Raw genomic sequence first — 27286 nt, 5'->3', positions numbered from 1 at the left:
AATGAGTCAGATAATCCTGTGCTAACGCTTCAATCATGCATACCTCGTTCACAGCACATACCTCCTGTGGTTGTTGTAACATATGGAAAACATTGGTCTCGACTTTCATATTACCAAAGGATAATGTCATATTACCGTTTTGACAGTTGATGAGTGCATTTGCAGTGGCCAAGAATAGTCTGCCTAGAATGATTGGTATCTGCCTACCAGATGTAGGTTCTGTGTCGAGTACTATGAAATCAACCGGATAATAGAAATCTTCGATCTTGACTATGACATCTTCAATGATTCCTCTAGGTATCTTCACTGATCTATCTGCCAACTGTAAAGTAACATCAGTCAATTTTAGATCCTTTAAGCCCAACTTCTCGTAGACGAAATATGGTAGAAGATTCACACTGGCACCCAAATCTAATAAAGCTTGTTCCTCCAAAGAATCTCCAATTATGCATGTAACAGTTGGACTTCCAGGATCTTTTAGTTTCACAACCAATATATTTTGTAGGTACGATGAACATCATTGAGCGATAAAAGCTTCTTTCGGAATGTTGGTTTTCTTCTTCACTAGATCTTTCAGGAACTTGGCATACGAGGGAACTTGCTTGATGGCGGTCAGAAATGGGATATTAATCTGTAAATTTTGAAATACATCGCAAATCTCCTTATACTGGTCATTTTTTCTAGTATTCACTAGTTTCGAAGGAAACTGTGCTGGCGGATTCTTCAATATCGGTTCTCTTCGTTCGGTTTTGGTTGGTTTGGTAACAGATAGTGGGGTGACAGGTGGAGTCACTCGTGATGGCTTCTTCTTACTTACTTCCACAGTAGTTCCTTCAACTTCTTTTGCAACAGTTTCTTTAGTAGGTGACACAACACTAGATATATCTGGAATGTTAGAACTGGGTGTGATGGTGGGGACATAAGTTACCTTAGGCTCCGCAGAATCTTTTCCTGGTTCATAGACAATCCTGTTATCAACTTTCTTGCCTGACCTCAGAGTGGTGACAGAATTAACTTGGGCATTCGATTGAGTAATCTCCAAGTTATCCACCTGCAGGACACCTCTTCCTTTCGGATTTGGCTCCAGCTGGCTTGGTAATGCTCCTTTTGATCTCTCTGTCAAGACAGCAGCGATTTGCCATATCTGGCCTTGAATGACACTAAAGTTATTCTCCAACTTCTAGGTTCTTTGATTTGTCTATTTCAACTCATTGACAATGGTGGTGATAGCATCTTCCAGATGTGGGGTAACTGCTTTGCTCGACTGAGGCGTAGGGGCAATATATCCACTCATAAGATCTTGTACTAACTCTCTGCATTTGTGTTGGCTTGGTATTGCCGGGTTCGTATGATTGTTGATTTCAGATGGTTGCCGGCAGTTTTGGAACCGATAATCGGGTTATTCGAACCGATTTGATCGATTCGAAATCCTAGAGAAAAATTCCTCGATTTGTATTTTTGTGGCTTCCAATAATTTTGTCCCCGATTAAACCGGTTATTTCTTCCTAAAGAGTTGATACTACATGCCTCGCATTAGTATCCGGATAATCTGAACACTCTTGGTGGTGTGGCCTTCATCGTAACATAGCTCACAAATGGTATAACAAGGCTTGGATGGCTAAGGTTTAGCTTGGAAATTGTTTGGTTTTGGAGGATTCATGGAGAACCGATCAAACTTCTTGTTCAGATTTTCAAGTCCCTGTTGATAGGCTTGCCATAATTGATAGCATTGCTTGATTTGGGTCTTCTTGAATTTGGTTGCCAAATTTCTTGGCACCCTCCACTCTAGCTACGTCCCTCATTGCTAGTACTCCATTGTTAAGTGTCTTGACTAAATTTCTCGAAAGTTGTAGGCTTCCTCTCCATCCAATGATGTAAACTTACCTTGATGCATTGGATCAGTATCATCCGCTTGTTCATAGTAGAAAGTCCTCGAAAGAAAAAATGAGCCAGTGTGCTCTTATCATAACCATGATGTGGACATGAGACTAGCAGATTATTGAATTTCTCCCTGCTTTGATGATATTCTTCAATCACATTCCTTTTGAAATTGTTGATGGCTTGCTGCATGGCATCTGTCTTCTGGGGTGGGTAGAACTTGATCATAAACTTTGTTCTCAACTTCTCCCAGTTGTTGATTGAATTGATCGGCTGTGCAGTTAACCATTTGGATGCTTTACCTTCGAGGGAGAGTGGAAAAAGAATTAACTTGATACTCTCATCCCTGATATTCTGGTTCTTGAAAGTTCTGAGGACTGATAGAAATTTGTTAATTCTTGATAACAAATTTGTTAATTCTTGATAGAAATTTGTTAATTCTTGATAATGTTCAACATAAGGTTGAACATTATCTAAACCATTAAACTTTGGAAGCATAGAGATTACTGATGCTCTAAGTTCAAACTGATTAGCTTCTGTCTCTGGAAAAACAATACTGCTGGGTGGGTCTCCAATGATTGGCTTAATAGAAATTTCGACTTCTTCCTCTCACAGGCTTGCATGGGTGGGATAGCTTCAGGATTATTGGTGTCCAAAACACCTCCATCATTGTGTGCGGCCATTGTATCAATCTCGTCTAGTATTCTTGTGAGTCGGTTGTTAAACCTTGTCCACTGTTGTGTTCTTACCGGACGATGATATGGACGACGGGGCATACACTCGAAAATGATATGCGAAAATGACGAAAAACTATCCTACAATGCTTGAATAATATGCAACTATTCTAAGTTATACTAAAATGTAAAACTACTTTCCTTCAACTGGGTTGGGCTTTGCAGCTAGTATCTCGCCCGTTGTCTAAAGCTGTCTCTTCTAGGGTTATGGTGAATCACTTGGATTGCTTAAGTACCCCGCCCACGGGCGATAGTCCGTTTGTCAAGATTCGACAAGAAACACTAGAGTTTGATGTTTCGCTGTGTTGGCTTACAACTTCAATTGTTGAAAAGGTCCTAAATGCAATTATACTATAAAGCAATAAAACTAAACTATGATCCAACTATACTAAGAAAGCAATAAAAAGAATGAAGATTCAACTAACCTGGATTCTAGATCTTGTCTTCGAGATGTCCTTCAAGCTTCTCTCTTTCTCAAAAGGATGGATGATGCGGCTAATTATACCTCAATATCCAAAGTTCTAATCTTGAAAGAAAACGTTAAATATAAACAACTTAAACCAGCAGCGACGCCATTTGACCAGCCTATTTTTGTGTGTGTAGATGAGATGAATGATGTAGATAGATGATGGTCGTTGAACAAAATAGAAGCGTATCAAAACCTAATTATCCCTCAATAAGTAAAGGATGAGTAGGTATCGTTCCACTTTTAAGTGTATGTTATGTGAAGGATGGGAATTTGGAAAGGGGTTTAAGGGATTAAAACTATGATTATAGAGATTTAGATTCTAATGCTAAACTAAACTAAATTAACTAAACTATTAGGAATTTTATAAGAGGGAATTCAAGAGATTAGAATCCACCAATACTTTTAATCTATGACCTTCTCGCTTCATGGTTGTTCTTACAAGTAGACTACAATTAGGCAATCGAGCAAGTGCCGATGCCCTCTTGGACAAAACATCGTTAACAATTAACTCTACTTAAGGTTGTTCCTATGTTTATGCTATTAATATCTTCTTTCCTTTTATATAAGCTCGGGCAGCCATTCAATGTATTACCAAGAGCAACATCAAGGAGTACTTCCTAATAGGGCGGCCATTCAATGAATCACCACTTAAGGCAAACACAAAGAATACTTCCCCTAGGAAGCCACTCCCTGAGCTACCCCTTCTAAGGCAACACAAAGAATACTTCCCTAACACTAAAGAACTATACTACTAGAAGAAAAGTAAAGAACACTAGCATGATATTAATATTGCAAAACATAAACCCTATTCTATACTTCCATCCCCCGGGTGTGGGCAATGGAACTAATAACTAAAAACATAAAGAACTAACTTGATTGAAGAACACCATGAACCGGAAGAATCATTAAACCTTAAGATCGGGCTTCATCTCCTCCCTTGAAGGAGAAGATTAGCCTTCCATAAAGAAGGAAGAACACGAAGAATGAGAAGAAGAAGAGTAAGAAGAACATAAGACTAAAAGACTAATTTATTAAGACTCAGCTAGTTAAAACTGATCTTTTATTATTAATCTCTCTCTGCCTCAAGTTCTGGAGACAAGAATATAAGTGAATTGGCCCATTACATGAGGCACTTAGGTCCTCTATTTATAGGGATTACAATGAGCTCTAGAAGCATTTCAAACCGTCATTTGTTTCCTAATACAAATAGACTTCTTCCAGAGTCCAACTTCATCTCCAAAACTTAGAAAGAATTGGCTACAATGTCGATTCATGCGTCTGGACGCACTATTCATGCGTCCCAGACTTAATCAATTCGTCTGGACGCTCGATCTATGCGTCCCAAACGCATGGGTCGCGTCTGGATGCACGATAGTCGCGTCTCAAACGCGAGACTCTATTTTTCCACCTTTGGTCTATTTTTCTTTCCTCTTTTGCGGGTTTTGGTCCAAGCAACGAATCCTTTGGCCTTGGGCTTCCAAATAGGCTTTAAAATAGGTCCAAGTCGCATCTTTAATAGCTTCAATTCCTTGGCCTTCTCCATGATTGTCCACGGGCTTCCCATGTGATCCTTAATGCTCCGAATTGCTCCATTTTATCTCTTTTTCTTTAATATTCTACAAAACTCTCTTTTTCACCTGTAGAATCTTAAAACATAACTTACAAACACTATTAGTCCACTAAGATGGCTAAACAAGAGGCATAATCGAGGGTTAAATTGCACTTTTTGAGCACTTATCAGACACATGCATAATGGTGTGTGCATGTATGGTATACACATGCATAGTAGTGTTTGCATGTGTGTTATGCAGATGTATAGTAATGTTTGCAGGTATGTTATACATATGCATAATGATGTTTGCATGTATGTTATATACATGCATAATGGTGTGTGCATATTGATATACACATGTAGTGCATATCATACATGCATAGTAGTGTTTGTATATTTGTTGGACACATGTATACTAGTGTGTGCATGTGTGGTAGTAGTGTTTGCATGTTTGTTGCACACATGCATAATGGTATGTGCATGTGTGGTATACACATGCATAGTAGTATTTGCAAGTGTGTTGTGCACATATATACATATGCATAATGATGTTTGTATGTGTGTTATACACATACATAATGGTGTGTGCATATTGGTATACATATGCAGTGCATATTGTACATGCATAGTGGTGTTTGCATGTATATCAAAGAAGGTCATAATTGGTATTAATAAAAAATAATTTGCTGACGTCAGACCGAAAATGTCCTTATAGCGAAATTATTAATGATAGATGCTGATGTCAACCCGTTTTTGTCCTAAAACCGTAATTATTGGTAAACCAGGCCTAAAACCGAAATTATTGGTCAATATATATGTTTGGGCCGAAATCTATTTATATTGGCAAGGTTAGAATTTTTTTTTTTAATTTTTTGTGAAAAAAATTAGCCTAATCTAAAACTTATAAATACCCTAACAATTTTAATTTTGAGTTCATTTGCCCGTGTTTTTATAACACAATCACTAGAACCAAGGATGGCCACGAGGGCGTCGACACAAGAGAGCATATGGGGCCCCCGAAAACTGGTTCAAAATTAGTGCCAACAATGTAACCTATATCCAGTGTTCGTGATTCCAAACAAAACCTCGAATTCCGTCTAATATTTCAGTTTTTCAAAAAACCGGAATTCCAAATATAAAGTTGAAATATTGATTATTCCGAAATCAATCGAAATTTCGAATATAATAAGGGTCGAAATTTGATAAATTTCGGTTTTTAGATTTGTCGGGATTTCGAGTATTCCGAAATCCCAACCTATGCCTATATCTCTACCGACATATTCATGAGGGCAGCTTATATAGTATAGGGTCTAAGCCAGACAATCAATGGGCTTGTGGGATGCACATAAAAATAAAGGATCTGCAGTTTCCCTTCGTCCTGAACCAAGAACAGATTGCTAGATGTGAAACCTTATCTGAAGGGCTGTCTATGAAGACAAATAAATAATATGACTCTTGAACAACTTTTTAATTTGTTCGTGGCAACTTATATAATTTCGTCCCAACTCAGAAAACCAGTAGCCCGAACAAATTTATGAACCCAAACAATGTTATTTGGCTCGAATTTAAAATTACATTTGTTAGGGGCAAGGATACTCGTTCGATGAGTTTTGTAAGAAGGACCATTTCCATAACCACTTGCCTCCTCTCTCGTTGCCCCTTTTCCTCATTCCCAATCTCAAATGCATCCTCAATGACTGACAATAAAGAAAATGTCACAAAACTTACAAACTCTGGTAGTAATAACTATATTAACTTGTTTTTTATTTTTTTTATTTACCACTAGTTTTTAACAATTTTATGTTTATGTGGAAGGTGGTGGTAAAAAGAAACAAGTCAAAAAAGAGACTGGCATTGCACTTATTCACAAGAAAGACGAGAATTTCGGTGAATGGTATTCCGAGGTACTACATTACATATTTTCTTAAATTTTGGTACATATGTATATATGATATTGGCTGTTGTTGAACCGTTGGATGAAATATATATTTGTGAGGTGTTGATAAGCACCCAACATTGTAGTTTAAACCCCTTAATAGTATTCTACTTATGCCAACTATGTTATTAATAATGTGAGTTTATCACTATTTACTTGTTTTCGTACATTTTTGGCTTTGGAGATGAATAATTATTGAAATGATGTCAATTGTACGTGTATGAAAAAAAGTTAAATTGATTGTTATATACTAAGGGGTGCAACAGTAAAACACTGCAGATTTGGCTCAAGTTAAATTCTATGTATTGGACCCTAGTGTGATTTTGAAGCCTATGAGCCTATGGAGAGATAGAATTTCGACCACAACATGTAAAACCCTACTTATTATCTATAAAAATAATGGTTAACTTCAAGTCTAGGTATCTATTGTATTATCCAATATTAGTTTAGTTTTTAGGGTTAGAATTAGGATTTATAGCCTCTATTAAACCTCTATTAATAAAGCTTTCACCTATCTTCTTCCATACAGTCTAATGTCTTCTTTTAATCATATTATTGTTATTTTTTCAATGATATTAAGCTAATCCTCCTATTATAGGGAGTAATTATGAAGCCTAGCTAATAAGGAATAGATTGATTGAGTAGAATTATTTAATTGTGTATGTGTTTCAATAAGTTATTTAATTTATTGTGTAATTTACAAAATAAACATATAGTAAAATAAACTAAGGATTGTTATGATTAAATCGAGAGATTTAGTTATAATTATCCTACATATATAATAGTAATAATGACTATAGAGATATAAGTTGTTGTTATGGATGATAAAGTTTAAGGCTTTAGGTTGGATCATTGCGGGAAAACCTAAAGAAGATTACTTTTCTATGAATAATTTGATATTTGGCATGAAATAAATCATTATGTGGATTACCTTTAAGAACTACCTGTTAGCATGAGGAATTGAAATGATATTTTGTCTTTAAAATATCTATTCAACTTGTGAGAGTAATATACACTTCTAGTAATATTAAGCATAAGTCCAGCACACCAGGACGGTAACACTCATCTATGCGTCCAGGTCACTCAAGATCAGTTCATGCAATTCATGCGACCTCATCAGCACCCTGAACGCTATCCCCTAAGAACGTCTGCATCCAGAACGGCAAACGTCTAGAATGCTCATATTGTCCATCACTTCAACGACTAGTAACGTATGGCCTGGCTGTCACCTTAAAGAACGGAGCTGCAGATGCACTCGCCATTACTCCACCGCAGGACGCCTTTATGGCTCTTTAAGTGCCATTGATAAACATAAATTAGAGTAGTTTTACCAATGACTAAAGCTCGCGAGAACTCTAAACGCTAGTAAAACTAGAACTATTTTTGTGTATCTAATTTATCAAAGATTTCTACTCTTAATCCTATTGAGATATAGTGGAGTAGATGATTCGTTCCACTCCTAGTTCTTTCACATGTAATGTTTTCTAAGTCTAATCAATCTTAACTAAAGTCTAATGAGAGATTTACGAATTATAAACTACGATGCAACTACCCACAAGATACGACTAATTAATTCTGAGAATGTTGCGTTGATTCTATGATAAGGAATTAGGGGATTGATTCCACCTTAACTCAACTTAACTTATTAATCCAATAATCGTAATCGAATCGAATCGCTCACGTGAACAATTGGTTCTTCCTAATCCCTAATTACACATGGCACTTCTACCAATTCATAACTAGCATGTGAATGATTACACCCATTCTCATGGTGAATTAATCGTTTCTAGAGTGGAATAGAAATTACAACGACTCTACGATAATCGGAATCAAGCTTTCATCAAGACTTCTCAACCCCCTCTAATGGAGGTTTAGCCGAGAATTATTCTGCTATCATTTCCATATGAATCTAAACTAAACATAATATCAAGATTACAACTTTACTAATTTAACAAACAATACGTGAAATCTAATTAATAATTAAGAAATGATATCAACAAGAATTTAAACTAGATCTATAAATGTAATGACAAAAAAAACGAATTGAATAATAATAAACTATTTTATTAATCTAATCAAATGAATAATAATATTTTAAAGGTTTAATCTAAAACAAGGAATGAAATGAAACTAAACTTAATTAAAAACCATTAAAACTAGATCTAGAAGCTATTATAATGGCTACTTTCTATCCTAAGCTACTAGATATCTTAAGAGTTATGTCTTCTTTGTTGATAAGGAGGAAATCAGATCCAAAATCGTGCATGGGCTTGGAGCCATGTTTTGGGCCAGAAAATCGGGCCCAAAACCCAATTTCTTCAGTCCAAAAAGGGCTCTTCAGTTAGATTTGGCTTCAATAGACTTTTAGTCCACTTCTGCTCCTCTGATTGGGACAAAGCTTGGACCATTGGAAAGCTCTTCCCGAGCCGGTCGTTTTGACATAAGGTAGGTCCAATTCCAAGGTCTGAGTCCAAAGATATGGTCTTCGGAAGTTCTACTGACTTTGTGCACTGTTTCTGCCCGCGTGGACTTTGACTTTTCAAGGTCTGAGTAGGCTTTACAAAGGTTTTGTCTTCTTGAATCTTGGCCTTTAATCACAGAACTCCTTAGCAACCAACCATTGCTCCTTTATCTCATCAAGGTGGCACATTTCTGCACATAATTGACTTTGAAGCTGAAAACGATAAAAACACGTGAATCAAGATTAACTCTTAATTGTTACTCACATAATTGGTCTAAAAGTATGATTGTTAAGGGGTTAAAACTACATTTTTGGACTCTTATCAAACCACCCCCAAACAGCATTTTGCTTGTCCTCAAGCACATATGAGAAATTAGAATAAGTGACCAAAAATGAAGTTCTAACTACTCTTGTTTCGCTGAGTGCGATTGCATTTACCATATGCAATAAGGCCTTAAACCACTAGGAATTCCCTAGTGGACGAGTTCTAGCCTCGTGAGAGTTTTCCAGTGAAGGTACTCACAAACTTCATCTATACTACAACGACTAAGAAATAAAACTATTGTTTCCTTATTCATGCTCCCAATTATCTATACATCTCACTAGTAACGCATACAGAAATATCAAGTCGAAACCTAAGTTAATATATGCATAATAATCGATCATCTACGAATAAACATATATATAATGAGTAATACTATGAAATGCATTAACAGGTCCGTTTCTGAAACTCGGAATAGCGTCCTTAAGTAGGTTCTCACATAATAGTCAAGATACAATACTCTGATTTTTCGACTCAAGTTTACAGCTACTCCGGTCTTGTGATGGGCACACTTTACCTTACAATCTCAATGACACACAAGGAAGCCGGAGTCGATCACACATCTGCCACTTACTATCACACTAACCTATTCCTAATTGAGCTAGAGGTCTTTATTAGGTGTTGCGGGGATTAGGAGATGGTTTAAGAAGAAAGGAAATGGATATTCAAAAGGACAAATATGAGATAATAGAGTCTTCATATTATGTAACTTAGAGAAAACCTTGTTATTTACTTTTGCTTCTACACTTTGTTTCCATCCTTATCCATATTTTTCTTTTTCTTTTCTTTGGCTTTTGACTCCCTTTTATTCTATTTTTAGAGTTTTTATTTATTTCTATTTTTCTTTTTCTTTTCCTTGGATGGAAACTTTTTTTCTTTATTTACTGAAGCAACTAACTAATTTTTGTTTACACAGGTTTTTCTCTTCTTCTTTCTTCCTCATTCTATTCTCAAACTTATTCTAAATTAGGTAGGTTGATTTTTTATTTTATTTTATTTTTTTGTTTTGTTTTTGTAACAGGGTAAATGATTTGTGGTTTATGAAAGCCTAAAGAAAGGCTCGAGGGGCTTAACTAGCGGAAAATAATTCATAGGTTTGAATTTCTGGCTATATCGATCCAAAGAGGGCCTAAATTCTCGCTTAGGATATGGCATAGTGATCAAGCAAGTGGACGTGTGATTTCTCTATCCGGATTTTACTTCTCCCTTGTGTCATTTCTCAAATGTTTCACATATAAGGCTTTTTAGGCTATATTCTCACAGGATTTGTAGAATAACGTACTCTAGCCTAGATTTCAAAACTTATCGCTAACAATCATAGATACTCATGTAATATTTTTATAGATAGATGCAAAGATTATTACCTACATATTAACCTAAGTTTCTAACAATTATTACGATGCAAAAGCTCATTGAGACTTCTAGATTGTTAAGAGCATAGAGAAACAAAACAATACCAATATTCTTAAGTGTATAGCATAAACTTATTTATTTATATTTTTGAAATTTTTAACTTGAAAACAAATGCATATTATACATATCTATATCCTAACAGATGCCTTAATTACACGTGTTTCTATGCCCCCAAACAAGAAGCATGCTTTGTCCTCAAAGCATTTAAATAAAGAGGGTAGAAAAATACCATGGAAACGCATTAAATTCTGGAACATCTGCAAAACAAGGTTAGAACATACTAATATAGGAAATAAAAAAAAATAAAATAAAAATAAAATAAAATAAAAAAAAACTGACGCAACTCTATAAGAGTTCCACCCATTATGGGGTTAACAAGAATAAAATTGCTTAGGACATAAGCAGACATTAACTGAATTAAAAAATTGACCTTATCTCCCGCTTTTATTCTTCATCCTCCTCATCCTCTTCTTCTATAAAGAAGTGAGGTTCCTTCGCGTCCTACCATGCCATGATAATTTGCCAGGCTTCCCGCCATTTATCATCTATTATTGCTAACCTATTAAGTGCTACTCGGTCTGACGGGGTGTAGGGTGCAACCTGATGAGGTTGTATCCTCCACCCTTGCCAAGTCATTGCACGGAAAGATCGAATAATACTATTGGTGGGTCGCACAGTGTCAACCGTAATCCAATCCGTGAAACGTGTACAAAAAATAGGGAAGAAACATAGCATAATATGGGAAATTAGAACAGGCATAAGAAGGTACTTATGCCTCATGCTATGGGCTCATGTTAAACTAGACATCAAGGTTCGGGAAGGTCATGGCACATACGCCCGTGGCTAAAGCAAAGGAAGACTGCAAGTGGCATCATTCACGTAAGAAAAACGCCATTCCCTAAAATGTTTAGCATGATCCAAAACATAACAGTTCCTATGTTCATGGACAGGCTACCAAAGGCGACGTTATAGTCCCCTTGGTCCTCGATACGGAAAATGCCTGCCCCATACGACTCATGCCAAAACTCATAAGTGTAGACATGCATATTATCTACCCAATAGCATCATGGGTCTTGTATTTCAGCGGGCATAGCAAGTCCAAGAACAAATGCTAGCAAGAACCTGGTAATTTCCATTGGTTCATCATTAATATTGATGGAGAAAATGCAATTATCATAAAAATAAGATGCAAGTGCTGGAGAATAAAGTTCATCAGGTCTTACCATAAGCGGTTCCCAGCCTATGTATGTGATCACTTTGCGAAACCAAGCACCATAAGTAGTGCTTTGGAACAAATCTTCAAACGACTGTTCCAGTATTATTGTAGGAGATATCATCTCAAAACGACCCTCTGGAACAGCTACAACTGATCCGGGAACAACCCGCAGAAAATTGGAAATTTATGGTCTACTGAGGTTAGGGCGCAGGTGCGCTCTGGTGTTTTTGGATTTACAGTGTTTTGGGCGCAGGTGCACTCAGTGTAAATTTTCTGACAATGGCTAGGGTACGCAGTGCGCTCCATCTGCCAGCGCCCGAGCTCGAGGTGCTGATTTGTGAAAATGGTGAAGAACAACGGGAAACGTGGGAGTGAAAGGTGAGAGATGGAAGTTAGGTGTAGTGTGGGTTGTGAGTGTAGAATGAATGAAGTTTTTATAGGTTTTAAGTTGCTAAAACGAATCGGGAAGTTGCCAAAAAGCTTTTACGGTAATTTAGGAAATACTAAAATTTTCAAACCCGAAAACGGAAACAACTCATATTTTTTATTCTAAAAACAACCCTAGTATCTTTTAGGTTGAATTTAGGATAAAACTACCTAACTTATCGAGATTTCATCCTACCCCATATTTATTCATAGATATGCCCATATCGGCAATATTCTCACCCTAACTCCGAAATAACTTCTACAAATGAGGGTCATATAAAAATCATGCTGGAATAAATAATACCACCCCCAAACAATTTGGGAAGGTGGGATCAATATGAAACAACCACGCACAATGAAAATAACCACATTATATTAATTTTTTCATTCAAAGTACATTTCACTACAAAATTCAAATCTACGAAAGTTAAAACTTACATTAAAAATAAATACAACAATAATAAATAACAACATCAAATATCAATCTATAGAATCCCTAAACACGTCGAGACTGGTAGCGGAGGGCACACGCTCAGGAGATGGCTCCTGAGCTCCCGATGGGCCAGCACCATTCGTCTTTCGGCAACGACGCTCGTGCCTCGTTGATGTATCCTCAGAAGGAGAATCCCCGTGAGGTGGGAAGCGTGCAAGCATATTGGCTCGGAACTGGTGCTGAGATTCCAGCTCAACCCTCATCTGTTCCCACCGCTCATCCTCTCGCTGGGTACGAATCTCGAAGTTATGGTGCATAGTAGCCTGCCGAGTCCAGAGGTCTTCGCTAATAGTATTGAGAGAACGCATGCCATGATGAATCACAGCCATGCGTTCTGCATCTGACCAACACCTCTCCAAGGCATCAGCATCAAAACATGTCATGTCCTCCTTATCCTTCGAGTCATTCTCATTTCCGACGTCCTCCTCGTCGACTACCCTATCCTCAGGCAACCTCCAAACTCGTTGGATACACTCGGTATAAATACGAGGATTTCGATGTCGGGTGAGGCAAATCCTATCAGACGTCGGAGTCACTCTCAACTTCAGCATGATCTTGGTTATCAAAACAGGGAGAGGTGCAATAGACTTCCCCACTCCCCTAATCATGTTAAGCAAAAACTTCAAAATACAGAACTCATACTTTTACTCCTGGAGTATCCATAGAATGTGAAGGCAGTTCAGACCGATGTCGCTGACATTCTCCTTCCCTATGACATTCCTACCAATCCACTGAGCTACAACCAGCTGGTTGGTTCTAAGGGATGCCTGGCGAACACAATGCGAGCTCGCATTGTAGTTCCATTCGGTAACAGTCGCGTGCATCCAAGGCTCTACCCCAGTATATTGGGACTCCTGTAATGTGGCATCAAGATGGATTCTAGGCGGAATGCCTAGAATCTCAGCCAATAACCCAACAGATACTTCTTTCCTCCTCTTTGCCACCGTAACAAAAATTCGATTCCCCTCCAACTCGATCATGTTGTAAAATCGTCGGACTAACTCTTCGTGGTAAAAGTCATTGGTCGAGTACCACAAGCTATTCCAATCTCTACTAACCATTTCGTCATCGTAAAACGGCGCGAAGTGGTCGCCAGTAAAGACTTGCTCTGGCAAAATCCGGCTTTGTTGAGCCATTGGAAGTTTTGATAAGGTTTGTGGGTTTGAATAAGGTAGGGGGAAGCAATGAGGGACAACCTCACTAAAAAACGATGGTGGTGGTGGTGTGGTGGCGCGACAGCTCCAATATTTGGATTTCTCGGTGATTTTTGGTTTTGTAAATTGATGGAGGTGGTGGTGGGACCGTTTTGAGAAGATTTGGAGTGGGTTTGGATGTTTGGCGTGGGTGTAATTAGTTTTATTTTTAATTTTTATTTTTGGTTTAGGGTTTGAAGCTTGTTTGCTTGTTAATGGCGGCGGTGAAGATGAAAACGCGAAATGAAGGTTTTAAGGTAAAGAGGTGCGGTGCAAAAGTAGCGAGTTGGAGTTAAGCCCAATTCAAATTTTTCTACTTTTGTCGATTTTTAGTGCGACTTCAAACTAACATTGCCGCTTCGTTATCGGCCCGATTTTTTCGAATGAGATATGGAAATGATCAGGAGAGAATTTCCAATCCAATGATTTATAAAACACTCTATTCCGACCGTGGATGACATATAAGATAGTGGAAAATGCATCGAAGTACGTGCATGACATAAGTTATGCGAACGAATAAACTTTAAATTCATAGATTATGTCAACCCGAATCAGAATACAATTTAACGGCCTAAGCAACTCTGATGGGACATAAAACATTCTAGGATGGAAACACGAACACCCCACCCCCAAACAAAATTTTTTACAACAGAGTTTAGAAAAGTTGTTTATTAAAAGTGGGTCTTTTAAAGTCAGATTCCCGAGACTTCCTAGATTACTATGTTTATTATTTAATATTTTTTTTACTTTTATAAGGAAAAACAATAAGCAATAAGGACATAATTCACCCCATAGAGAAACATGACTCAAAAATCCGAGAAAACATGCAAGAGTGGAAAACGTGAATTATGTTAAACGTGGACTTAGGATCCGGTACTTACAGCCACACACTCCATAGGGAGGGCCCGGTTACTTGAATGGTGCACTCACCAATATATGGAAATGAAAGGAAATGCACCAAACACAAAATTGAGTCGGATTTATAGTCGATACTCGAGACTTTATCTAAAACAAATGTATGGAAATGCGGTTTATCATATATTAACAACTGAAATAGTTGTGGATCATTCCATAAATAAATATCACAAAAAACATACCCAAACACAATCAAGCAACAAGATTTCCTATGACGCAACCTAGTGAAATGAAAGCGAAGTCGGATTGACTTATAACGTAACCTAGCATGCACCTTCTTTTTCATCTTTGAACGAGAGGGTGTTCTAGTGGATAAGTGTGGAAAAATGAATGGTTGTGGAAGATATGGTGGATATGGATAAGTTGTAGAAGGAAAGCATGGAAAAAATGAGGATGTGGGTTTAGCACAAAACTCATTCATGGTGTAGGTAGGGACTGTCTCAATTCTGAAAATGAAGGTGTCAAATGGTTTGTCCTTCTGAAGTATTTGTTTGCTAGGAGGATTTAAAAAATTACGGCTTTGGGAAAACAAAAAGGATCGAAAGTGCAAACTCAAGATTCCTTTGAAAGGGTGGAAGGAGGGGAGTCAAGACGGATGTTGTGCAAAGTAGTTCTTGATAGGGTGACTCATCACCTGCTCTAAGAAACTCATCGAATTCCTCATCTAGCTTGGTCATATCCACATTACTATGGTATTCCTCTATATCTTTGAGAAAGTCATCTATCTCGTCCTCATCCATAATATGTGTATCGACTAGTGTAGGGATGAAAATGTTGGAGTCTGAACTTTCAAAGGAAAGAAATTTGGGCATCTGATTATCAGGGAACGTGTTGTTTAAATAATCTCGAGCGAAGCTCTCGATCATTCTAACCTCTCCATCCATAGACGAATCGGGTAACGCGGTCTTTGTTTTAAAAACATTTACTTCAATAGAAAGATGGCCAAAAGACATGGACATCGAACCATCATGCAATTTATGGCGCATTGGCAGTTGCCAAGAAAGGACGCCCTAAGATGATCGTGAGATGCCAGTCGTTAGCGACTTTTGTATCGAGGATGATTTAAATCAGCCGGATAGTAGAAATCGAACCTTTACCAAAGACATTTTCAACCACCCCTTATGATACTTAATAGACCGATTAGTTAATTGCAGCGTCATTTTAGTGGGTTGCATCTCCTCTAGACCCCATTTGTCTATACAAATAAAATGGGAGTAAGTTAACACTATCCCCCGTGTCTAATAACGCCGGTCGTCATATAGGAATCTCTTAAGGTGCATATGACAATGGGATCTAATTGTGGTCCTTGTACTTAACAATTCTGTTATGTTCAGATAGAGTTGGGAATTGTTCTGTTAAAAAGGCGTCTTTTGGTATATTGGTCTTACGCCTAATAGTACACAACTCCTTAAGAAACTTAGCATGGTGTGGTAGCTTTTTAATAGCTTCGAGGAAGGGAAGGTTTATAGTTAGATTCTTGAAAACGTCCCTAATCTCCTCATAATTTGTATCCCTAGTTAACATGGCTAATTTTTGTGGAAACGGTGGTTTCTCTCTATATTTAGCATATGTATCACTTGGATGTTTAACCTTGGCTTTCTGTTTCTTAGGTTGTGTTGTAACTGGTACCTCTACAGTGGTAGGCTCTTCAGTTTCTATTTCGGTCTCTAGTAAAGTAGCAGGTGTAGGGGCTACCGGTGGGGTAACTATAGGCATAGTTACTTTGTTATCAACCACTCTGCCATAACGGAGAGTGGTGATGACATTTATCTCACCTATGTTTTCATTTTCATTACTAGTATTACCGGCTACCTCAAAGGCTGCGTTTGTTATTTTAGGATTAGGTATCGCGTGACATGGAAACACACCTTTGGGTTGGGCTTTATCTTGGGCTAACTGTTGGCTTAAATTATTAACAGATTGTAGAATCTGTTGGTTAGATTGAGCCATGGTTTGAAAGAGTTGTTGGCTCACCTATATGAAGGTGTCAAGACGATCCGGTTGTGTGGGTGTAGTGGTCACGGGTGGTGTGACTGGAACTATCTCGCGTTGATTATTTATGGGCAGATTATGATATGTATTATTTACCGGAACGATACCTCTATTAGCATTATAATTATTGTAACTACCTTGACCTTATGCTTGACCTTGTCGAGGTTGCGCTTGGTTGTTATAATTATTATAATTACCCTGACCCTGTCCTTGTCGTTGTGGAGCTTGGTTATAACTGTGCGTTGGCCTAACATATTGATTATTGTACCCTGGAGGTGTGACTTGTTGGTTATTTCTCCAACCGAAGTTGGGATTTTGTCTCCAAGGGGCGCTAGGTTCACTATTAATGGAACAAGCATGTTCATAGGCTATAGGACAGTGGGAGTCGGGATGCTCAAGACTCCAACAGAAACTACATGGATTGGAATTTACATTCATGACGGGGATATGCTTTTGTTGTACAGAAATAGCCTCTATCTTTTTAGTGAGTGATTCGATTAGAGTTTTAAGCTCGGGATCGTGTTTTATCTCAAACATACCGGCGGCCTTAACTGTATTAGAAGAACTAGCGGAGCGGTGGATATCGTCACCCCAGTTGTTATTTCGCTTAGTTTGATCCCCTAAAAATTTATAAGCCTCCGAGGGTCCTTTGCTTAAGAAACTACCCTCATTCATTATGTCAAGGACTTCTTTATGATGGTGTAGAAGTCCTTTGAAAAAGGCACGAACTAACGTGTCTTTCGCTAGGTTATGATGTGGACACTCTATAAGGAGATCGGTGAACGATTCCAAGCCTCGAAAATGATTCATGAGGATTTTGTCGAAAGAAATGAATCTTGGAAAGCATCTCATCCCAGATTTAGGGGTGGGTAAAATGCTCCATAAATAGCTGAACAAGTTTAGCCCCACGAAGTCCACGTAATTAGCTTGGGCAATTAACCAAGACGCCTTTATCGGCTAAAGTGAAGGGAAATACCACGAGTTTAATTTGTTCAAAGACCCACCGTAGGATGGTGGAATGTTGTAAGAACTAGTTCAATCCTATGCATAATGATAAGGTTTTCATGGTCTAAACCATGAAAAGCGGGTAACAAATTAAAAATATTTGGGGAGTTGAGAAATCCTAATCGGGTCCGCTAGAACGATGCAAGATTTGGGGCTATCGCTCAAGCCTTTATAAAAGTCAGAGAGAGGAGTCTCTCCTTCTTCGGGCATTATGTCAGGTAGAGTATGTGGAATAGTAGCTAGAGGTGCAATAAGTGTTATACTAGATAGGCGTGCTTGTTGACGTTGCCGTGTAATTACGTTAGGTGTTTTTGTTCGACCAGACCTTAATCTCATACAAGGCTAAGACCAAACTTAACTAAACATGACAACACTCCAAACAATCCTGATATACTAGTATAAACCTCTAACAGAAGATGCGAAGTGTGGAAGAAAGGAATACCTGATTGAGTCCTTGTTTCGCTTATGAATAGCGTCTTGTTTATGCGTGTTCAGTGTATATAACAAGTTAGAACACTGAAAAACTTGAAAAATCGAAGTTCGAAACAAACCTGTGGAAATCCGGCAAAATTCAGGCGGGCGCTGGCTTCTCCCTGAAGCGCAGTGCGCTCAATGTAAATTTCGAAGTTCGTTGATTTGGAGTCGGTCGCTTCAGTTTGAAGCGCTGGTCGCTTCGAGGGCTCGTGCTTGTGGGTGTGGGTCGCTCCTTTTAGCGAAAAGTGCTCCGTGTATTTTTTCCGAGGAACTTTCAATTCTTTGAAAGCGGACGACCCGTCGTCGAGAATCAAACAAGGGTGGGTGGGTGAAATGGGACTTTAAGAAGAGTACTTATACTACGAAAACAATGCGAAAGTAAACTAAGATGGCAGCGGCGCCATTTGATAAACGTAAATTAGAGTAGTTTTACCAATGACTAAAGCTCGCGAGAACTATAAACGCTAGTAAAACTAGAACTATTTTCGTGTATCTAATTTATCAAAGATTTCTACTCTCAATCCTATTGAGATATAGTGGAGTAGATGATTCGTTCCACTCCTAGTTCTTTCACATGTAATGTTTTCTAAGTCTAATCAATCTTAACTAAAGTCTAATGAGAGATTTATGAATTATAAACTACGATGCAACTACCCACAAGATACGACTAATTAACTATAGAATGTTGCGTTGATTCTATGATAAGGAATTAGGGGGGATTGATTCCACCTTAACTCAACTTAACTTACTAACGACGAATTGTCGTAGTCCGAATTGAACTGCTACGCAGAACAATTGGTTCTTCCTAATCCCTAATTACACATGGCACTTCTACCAATTCATAACTAGCATGTGAACAATTACACCCATTCTCATGGTGAATTAATCGTTTCTAGAGTGGAATAGAAATTACGATGACTCTACGATAATCAGAATCAAGCTTTCATCAAGGCTTCTCAACCCCCTCTAATGGAGGTTTAGCCGAGAATCATTCTGCTATCATTTCCATATGAATCTAAACTAAACATAATATCAAGATTCCAACTTTACTAATTTAACAAACAATACTTGAAATCTAATTAATAATTAAGAAATGATATCAATAAGAATTTAAACTAGATCTATAAATGTAATGACAAAAAAAACGAATTGAATAATAATAAACTATTTTATTAATCTAATAAAATGAATAACAATATTTTAAAGGTTTAATCTAAAACAAGGAATGAAATGAAACTAAACTTAATTAGAAACCATTAAAACTAGATCTAGAAGCTATTCTAATGGCTACTTTCTATCCTAAGCTACTAGATATCTTAAGAGTTAAGTCTTCTTTGTTGATAAGGAGAAAATCAGATCCAAAATCATGCATGGGCTTAGAGGTATCTTTTGGGCGGAAAATCGGCCCAAAACCCAATTTCTTCAGTCCAAAAAGGGATCTTCAGCTGGATTCGGCTTCAATAGACTTTTAGTCTACTTCTGCTCCTATGATTGGGCCAAATATTGAACCATTGGAAAGCTCTTCCCGAGCCGGTCGTTTTGACATAAGGTAGGCCCAATTCCAAGGTCCGAGTCCAAAGATACGGTCTTGAGGAAGTTCTCATCGACTTTGTGCAATTGTTTACGCCTTCATGGACTTTGACTTTTCAAGGTCCGAGTAGGCTTTACAAAGGCTTTGTCTTCTTGAATCTTGGCCTTTAATCACAGAACTCCTTAGCAACCAACCATTGCTCCTTTATCTCATCAAGGTGGCACATTTTCGCACATAATTGACTTTGAAGCTTGAAACGCATAAAACACGTGAATCGATTATTAACTCTTAATTATTACTCACATAATTGGTCTAAAAGTATGATTGTTAAGGGGTTAAAACTACAGTTTTGGGCTCTTATCAGTTATCAAGTCCAGAACTTGACTGGATGTGGAAAAGGGGGAGGCGCGAGCACCCTCACCTGTATAAAGAAGAGGAGGAACTACATCTAACCTGATTCAAGTTCCCCAAGAGAGAGAACTTGATATGTAGGCAGTTCGTCCATACGAACTTGGTCAATTCAATCCAATCATCCCAATCCCTTGATCAAGCCTACATTTGTAAGGATCACTAAAAACATCCTTTACATTGGGATTGTTTGTGGCTCGATTTCTTTAGTTCACAACCATTCAACCAAAAAAACTTCAAACAAATCTCAAGCCCATGAAGCATGGATAACCTACAAGAACAAATAAAGAACATGGCCACCCAGATGGGAACCATGAATGACAGCATCACCTTCTTACGACAGGAAAATGCCGCACTCAAAAGTCAGGTGGCAGCCCAGAACCCAACGGAATCACCGCTGAGAACGGTATTAACAAAGTGAACCAGCAGATCAACGATTTATCACAGCGAATTGACCAGAGTACTGTGAAGAAGGATGCCACTCAGATCGTCCAGAAGATGCTAAAAACTTATCGAGCATCCCCATTCACACCGGAGATACTCAGTAAACCCTCCCTGTATAAATTCATACAGCCGTGCTTCATAATGTATGACGGAAGTTCATGTCCCGGTCAACATGTAGCTCGCTACATCCAGAGCCTCGCACTCTATAGTGCATAAGAGTTCGACTACTTGCAGTGCCGCCTATTTCCTGTAAGTCTGAAAGAAGGAGCTCTCAACTGGTTCTACTCGTTAGAATCAAACTTCGTCGATAGCTTTGAAAAGCTAACTGATCAGTTTGCTAACCATTACATTCACAACAAATGTAAGAAAACTGATGTAAACTCACTGTTCTTGCTGTCTCAGAAGAAAGATGAGTCAATTCTCTCCTTCTTAGGGCGATTCAAGACAGACCTATTGTCTATAGAAAGCGACCTCCAAAAGTCCTTTGCAACCTTGCCATTCACCAAGGCAATCCGGAAAAGCACCTGACTATACAAGTCACTCATGAAAGAGCATCCTGAAAAATTGGAAGACTTGTACACTTGTGTGTACAAATATATAAAGCTACATGAAACTTTAGATAACGACGGCGAATAAGAGGAACTTATAGCAATCTCAGACGCTACCCCGTCCTCAAACAAGCGACCCAGACCACATGGACAGAAGTCTGGTACCAGGACGCACACAAAGCGCAAGTTTGCTGTCGACAAGGTCTCCAAGCTACATATTGGAGAAAATAAAATCAACGGCCTATTACCGACCTGAGGTAAAGCAGCCAGAAGATACACTAGGAAAGCCATACTGCACTTTCCACAAAGCAAAGTGCCATAAGACCAACAACTGCCGTGGACTCTACCTCAAAGACCTCATTGAGGCAAGTTATATCAAGCACTATACTGATATATCCGATGGTGACCTGCGCCATAAGCTCATGGCCCGTAGAGAGTGAAGTCGAACTCCTCCATGCAACCACAACAGAGATCGCTCTCGCCCTCGAGGACGCAATATGGACCGTCCTCGCCATGAACGCCGCTAGTACTCTTCTGACAGGGAGAATCACAGAACAATCAACATGATCACATTCCAATACGACTCTGTCGCGTCTTCCAGGGAGAAAAGGAGACAAGTAGGCGCTCTGCATGAGGTCTACCAATTCTCCTCCCAAGCGGCTCTTGCCCCACACGCAACGACCCGTAACTCAAGAGACATCACTTTCACTGAGGCCAATCTCAACAAGGTGTGCCTCCCACACAATGACGCCCTAGTGGTCCACTTCAAGATCAGTGACTGGACTGTCAAGCGCGTCCTGATTGACCTAGGTAGTTCATGCGACATCTTATTCTACCAAACTCTGAAGGAGATGAACATGCCCAGGTCAGTCATGATCCATCCAATAGCACCCCTATATGGCTTCAACAAATCATGAGCCGACCCAATAGGAGACATCATTTTACCTATCTCAGTTGGGTCGCACGAAGATAAGCTCAGCATCAAACGCGCTTCAGCATTTTGGATGTCAACTCATCCTATACTGCTATTTTAGGACAACGTTGGATCCACAAGATGCAAGCAGTTCCATCAATACTCCACCAGGTTTTACGGCTCCTTGGCCCCAGAGGCATGATGGAGCTCAGAAGCAACCAGTTCGATGCCACAATTGCAACCAGATCCTCTCAGTCAACAAGCTTACTGGGGCTTCACTCAAAAACAAAGGAGAAATCGCTAAAGCTAAGCTGACGGAAGACTTCATCTCTGAGGTCAACACCCTGACCAAGGCCTCCTGAAGTGAACTGACAAAGGAGAACACCGGGGCTCGGTCAAAATACCCTCTCGAGCTTAGACCCGGAGGGTCGCCCCCCCTTCCGGTCAAGGAGACACCACCGAGACTAAGACCGAGGAGAGGTCGCTTTTCGGCCCACTAAGGGCTACTCAAACCGAAATGAAGGAAAAGGTCAACCTAGGGCGGGGATGACCCCAAGTTCGGATTTATGAAGAGCTAACCTTGATCCTACTCTCAAGGCACAACTTGTAAGCTTTTTATCATTAAATAAAGATGTTTTTGCTTGGTCATACATTGATGTGCCTAGAATTGACCCCAATATTTCATGTTATAAGTTAAATGTTAACCCAAATGCTAAAGCCCGGTTCAAGCCCGGCGACCTAGGAAACTATCTATTAGGTTCAAAAAAGTAATAAACGACGAGGTCAACAATCTCAAAAAAGTAGGCTTCATTAGAAAAGTAGAATACCCCGAGTGGATTGCTAACATTGTAGTAGTCCCAAAAAAGAATGGCATAGTTCGCCTATGTGTCGACTTCACCAATGTTAACCAAGAAACCCCTGAAGATGGCTTCCCCTTACCAAGAATCGACAAACTCGTCGACCAAACCGCTGGCCACGAACTCCTGTCATTTATGGATGCCTACAGTGGCTACAACCAGATCCCACTGGTAGAAGAAGACCAAGAGAAAACCTCATTCGTAACAGAGCAAGGCATCTATTGTTACAACGTCCTCCCGTTCGCCTAAAAGATTTGGAGGCGACCTACCAACGGTTGGTTACCGATATGTTCCAAGACATGTTAGGAGATACCATGGAGGTCTACATAGGCGTCATGGTGGTAAAAAGCAAGAAAGTTGGAGATCACATGGGTCATCTCGAACAAGCGTTCTCCAGACTAAGGCGAACTCAGATGAAGCTCAACCCTGAGAAATGCCTCTTCGGAGCGTCCTCTAGGAAATTTCTTGGATATCAAGTATCTCAACGAGGGATAGAAGCAAACCCAGATAAGATTTGAGTGTTCTTGGATATGCTAGATCTAAAAATAATGAAGCAGATACAGAAATTGTCTGGGATGGTGGCAGCTCTAAACCAATTCATATCGAGAGCATCTGACAAATGCCGACCCTTCCTACAGATTCTAAAAAAGGGTGAACAGTTCTCATGGAACAAGCAATACCACCAGGGGTTCTCTACTCTCAAAGACTACCTCACAACACCACCCGTACTAGCAAAACCAATTGATGGAGAGACACTGGGGCTATACTTGGCCATCTCTGACTTCGCCATCAGTTCAGTTCTCTTCAAAGAGGAACAGAACGCTGAAAAGTCAATCTATTTCACTAGCAAGAAGCTATTACCAGCTGAAAAGAACTATTCCACAATTGAAAAGGAAGTACTGGCACTACTTTATTCCGCAAGAAAGTTTAGGCCATACTTCCAGGCGTATCCAATCAAAGTTCTGACTGATCTATCTCTGAAGAAGATCCTTCTCAAAGCCAATAAGACAACTCGCATGGAAATATGGGCAGAAGAACTTGGGGAACACCATATAGAGTTCGCCCTGAGAACCTCACAGAAGGGACAAGTCATTGCAGATTTCTTAGCCGATTTCCCAGTCGATGATCTCAACTGGGAACCACCGGCCGACATCCCGACCTCTAAACAATAAGACACATCTGTATGGTCAATTTTCATAGATGGAGCAAGCAACCTAGGTGGCAGCGGAGTGGGTGTAGTCCTAGTGTCACCAGATGGCAACATGGTGGAAAAATTAGTTCGCATTGATTTCGTGACCTCGAATAATGAAGCTAAATACGAAGCCCTAATTATGGGCCTTCTGATAAGAGTCCAAAACTGTAGTTTTAACCCCTTAATAATACTATTTTTAGACCAATTATGCGAGTAATAAATAATAGTAAATGCTAATTATGTGTTTTTATGTATTTCAAGCATGGAACTCAATTATGTGCAGAAATGTGCCACTTTGGCGATATAAAGGAGCAAAGGGTTGGTTGCTAAGAAGTTCTGTGATAAAGGCCAAGATTCAAGGAGACAAGCTTTTATGAAGCCTGGTCAAAAGCTGAAAAGTCAACACGGGCAGAAATAGTGCACAAGTCAGCAGAACTTCTGAATACCATATCTTTGGACTCAAGCCTCTGATTTGAGCATACCTTACGTCAAAACGACCGGCTCGGAAAGAGATTTCCAATGGTCTAAGCCTTGAACCAATCAGAGGAGGAGAAGTGGCCAAAAGTCTACTGAAGTCAAAGCCGGCTGAAGCGGGCTCGTGAATTTGAAGAAATTGGGCTTTGGGCTCGATTTTCCGACCCAAAAACATGAGACCTCAGCCCATGCACGAAATTATGGATCTGGTCTCCTCCTTTACATAAAACAAGACTTAGCTCTTAAGAAAGATATAGTTAGATAGCTTAGAATAAAAAGTAGCCATTAAAATAGCTTGTAGATTTAGTTTTTGAATTCAATTAGTTAAATTAATTAGTTTCATTCCTTGTTTTAGATTAATTCTTTGAATCATTGTTCTTCATTGATTAGATAAATAAAATAGTTTATTCTTGTTCATTTCGATTTTGTCATTTAAATTTGTAGATCTAATTTTAATTCTTGTTGTTATTCAATTCTTAGTTATTAATTAGAATTGAAGTATTGTTTAATCAAAATTAGTAAAGTTCAAATCTTTATATTATGTCTAGTGTTAATTCAATGGGAAATGATAGCTTGATGAATCAAGACTAAACCACCATTAGAGGGGTTGAAGAAGCCTTGATGAAACTTGATCTTTGTTAACTTAGAAATCGTCATGAGAGTTTATTCCACTCTAGAAGGTCGTTGATTCGTCATGAGAATGGGTGGATGACCTCACATTCTAGTTATTAATTGGTAGAGATGTCATGTATAATTAGGGATTAGAACTACCATTTTGATATGTGAAGCATTGCAATTTGGATCACGATGAGTTTTTGTTAGTTGATTAAGTCGAGTTAAGGTGGATTCAATTCCCTTTAATTCTTTATCTAGATTCAAACCCTTAGCATCCTCTCATTTCGCTTATTCGTATCTTGTTATATGAATTCACATCGTAGTATAAAGTCCATCATTACTCTCATTAGACTTTGGATAGACTCGTCAATTGTAGAAAACTTGAATGCAAAAAGACTAGGAGTGGAACGAATCTTCTATTCCAACTCTACGTCAATAGATTCGAGAGTAGAAAACAAATATCTTTGATAAGTAACAGTTCAGTTTATAGTTTTACTTGCGTTTAGAGTTTCATTGCTTTATTTGTGGGTAAGACTATCTTTTTATGTTTATCAAATGGCGTCGCTGCCATCTTAGTACTCTTTAGTATTGTTTTCTTTAGAATTGATAGTTTTTCAAAGTCCCATAACCTACCCACCCTTGTTTGATTCTCACTGTGGTTGTCTGTTTTAGCACTTAAATTTTCCTCGAAAAAATTACTTTCGGGAAGCGCCGGCATACTGGCAAGCCAAATTGGAGCGCACCCTGCGCCCAACCGCTTGGAATTCCATCTTTTGGCTGAGCGCCACTTGCACCCTGCAAATGCAAAACACGAACACACCCCGCGCTCACACGCCTGGAATTCCAACTTTTGCCTGAGCGCGACCTGCGCCCTACCAAGGAGAACTTGGAGCGCCACCTGCGCCCACACGCCTGGAATCATAACTTTTGCCTGAGCGCGACCTGCGCCCTGCCTAGGCCTATTCTGAGCGCACCCGCGCCCTCTGCTGAAACTGCCTAATTTCCACAAGTTTGTTTCGAACTTCATTTTCTTCAAAGTTTTCAGTGTTCTAACTTGTTATATATACTGAGCATGCGTAAACAAGACGTTATTCATAAGCAAAGCAAGGAGGCTTTCAGGTACTCTTTTCTTCCACACCTCGCATTTCTGTTAGAGGTTCATACTAGAATATCAGGATTGTTTGGAGTGTTATTGTGTTTCATTAAAATTGGTCTTAGCCTTGCATGAGATTAAGGTCGGGCCGAAGAAAAACACCTAACGTAATTAACCGACAACGACAACAAACAAGTCTTTCTAGTATACCACTCACTACACCACTAGCTAGCATACCACACACATCACCTGAAGTAATGGCTAAAGAAAGATAGTCTCCTCTCTCGGACTTTTACAAAGCCTTGAATGATAGCCCTAAATCTTGCATTGTTCTATCAGACCCAGTGGGGGATTTCCGAATCCCCCAAAATATTTTTAATTTGCTACCTGTTTTTCATGGGTTAGACCATGAAAAGCCCTATCAGCACATGCGTAGGATTGACCAAGTCCTTACTACATTCCACCATCCAACGGTTGGTGCTGAACAAATTAAACTAAGGGTATTTCCCTTCACTTTAGCTGATAAGGTGGCATCTTGGTTAACTGTCCAAGCGCCTAATTCTGTGGACTCGTGGGCTAAACTTGTTTAACTATTCATGGAACATTTTTACCCACCACTGAAAATCGATGAAATGCTTTCCAAGATTCATTTCTTTCGACAGAATCCTCATGAATCATTTTCAGAGGCTTGGAATCGTTTCACCGATCTACTTATAGAGTCTCCACACCATA

Source organism: Coptis chinensis, chromosome 3 (assembly GCF_015680905.1).
Source record: "Coptis chinensis isolate HL-2020 chromosome 3, ASM1568090v1, whole genome shotgun sequence".
NCBI classification, from domain to species: domain Eukaryota; kingdom Viridiplantae; phylum Streptophyta; class Magnoliopsida; order Ranunculales; family Ranunculaceae; genus Coptis; species Coptis chinensis.
Note: the sequence above shows the minus strand (reverse complement) of the source record.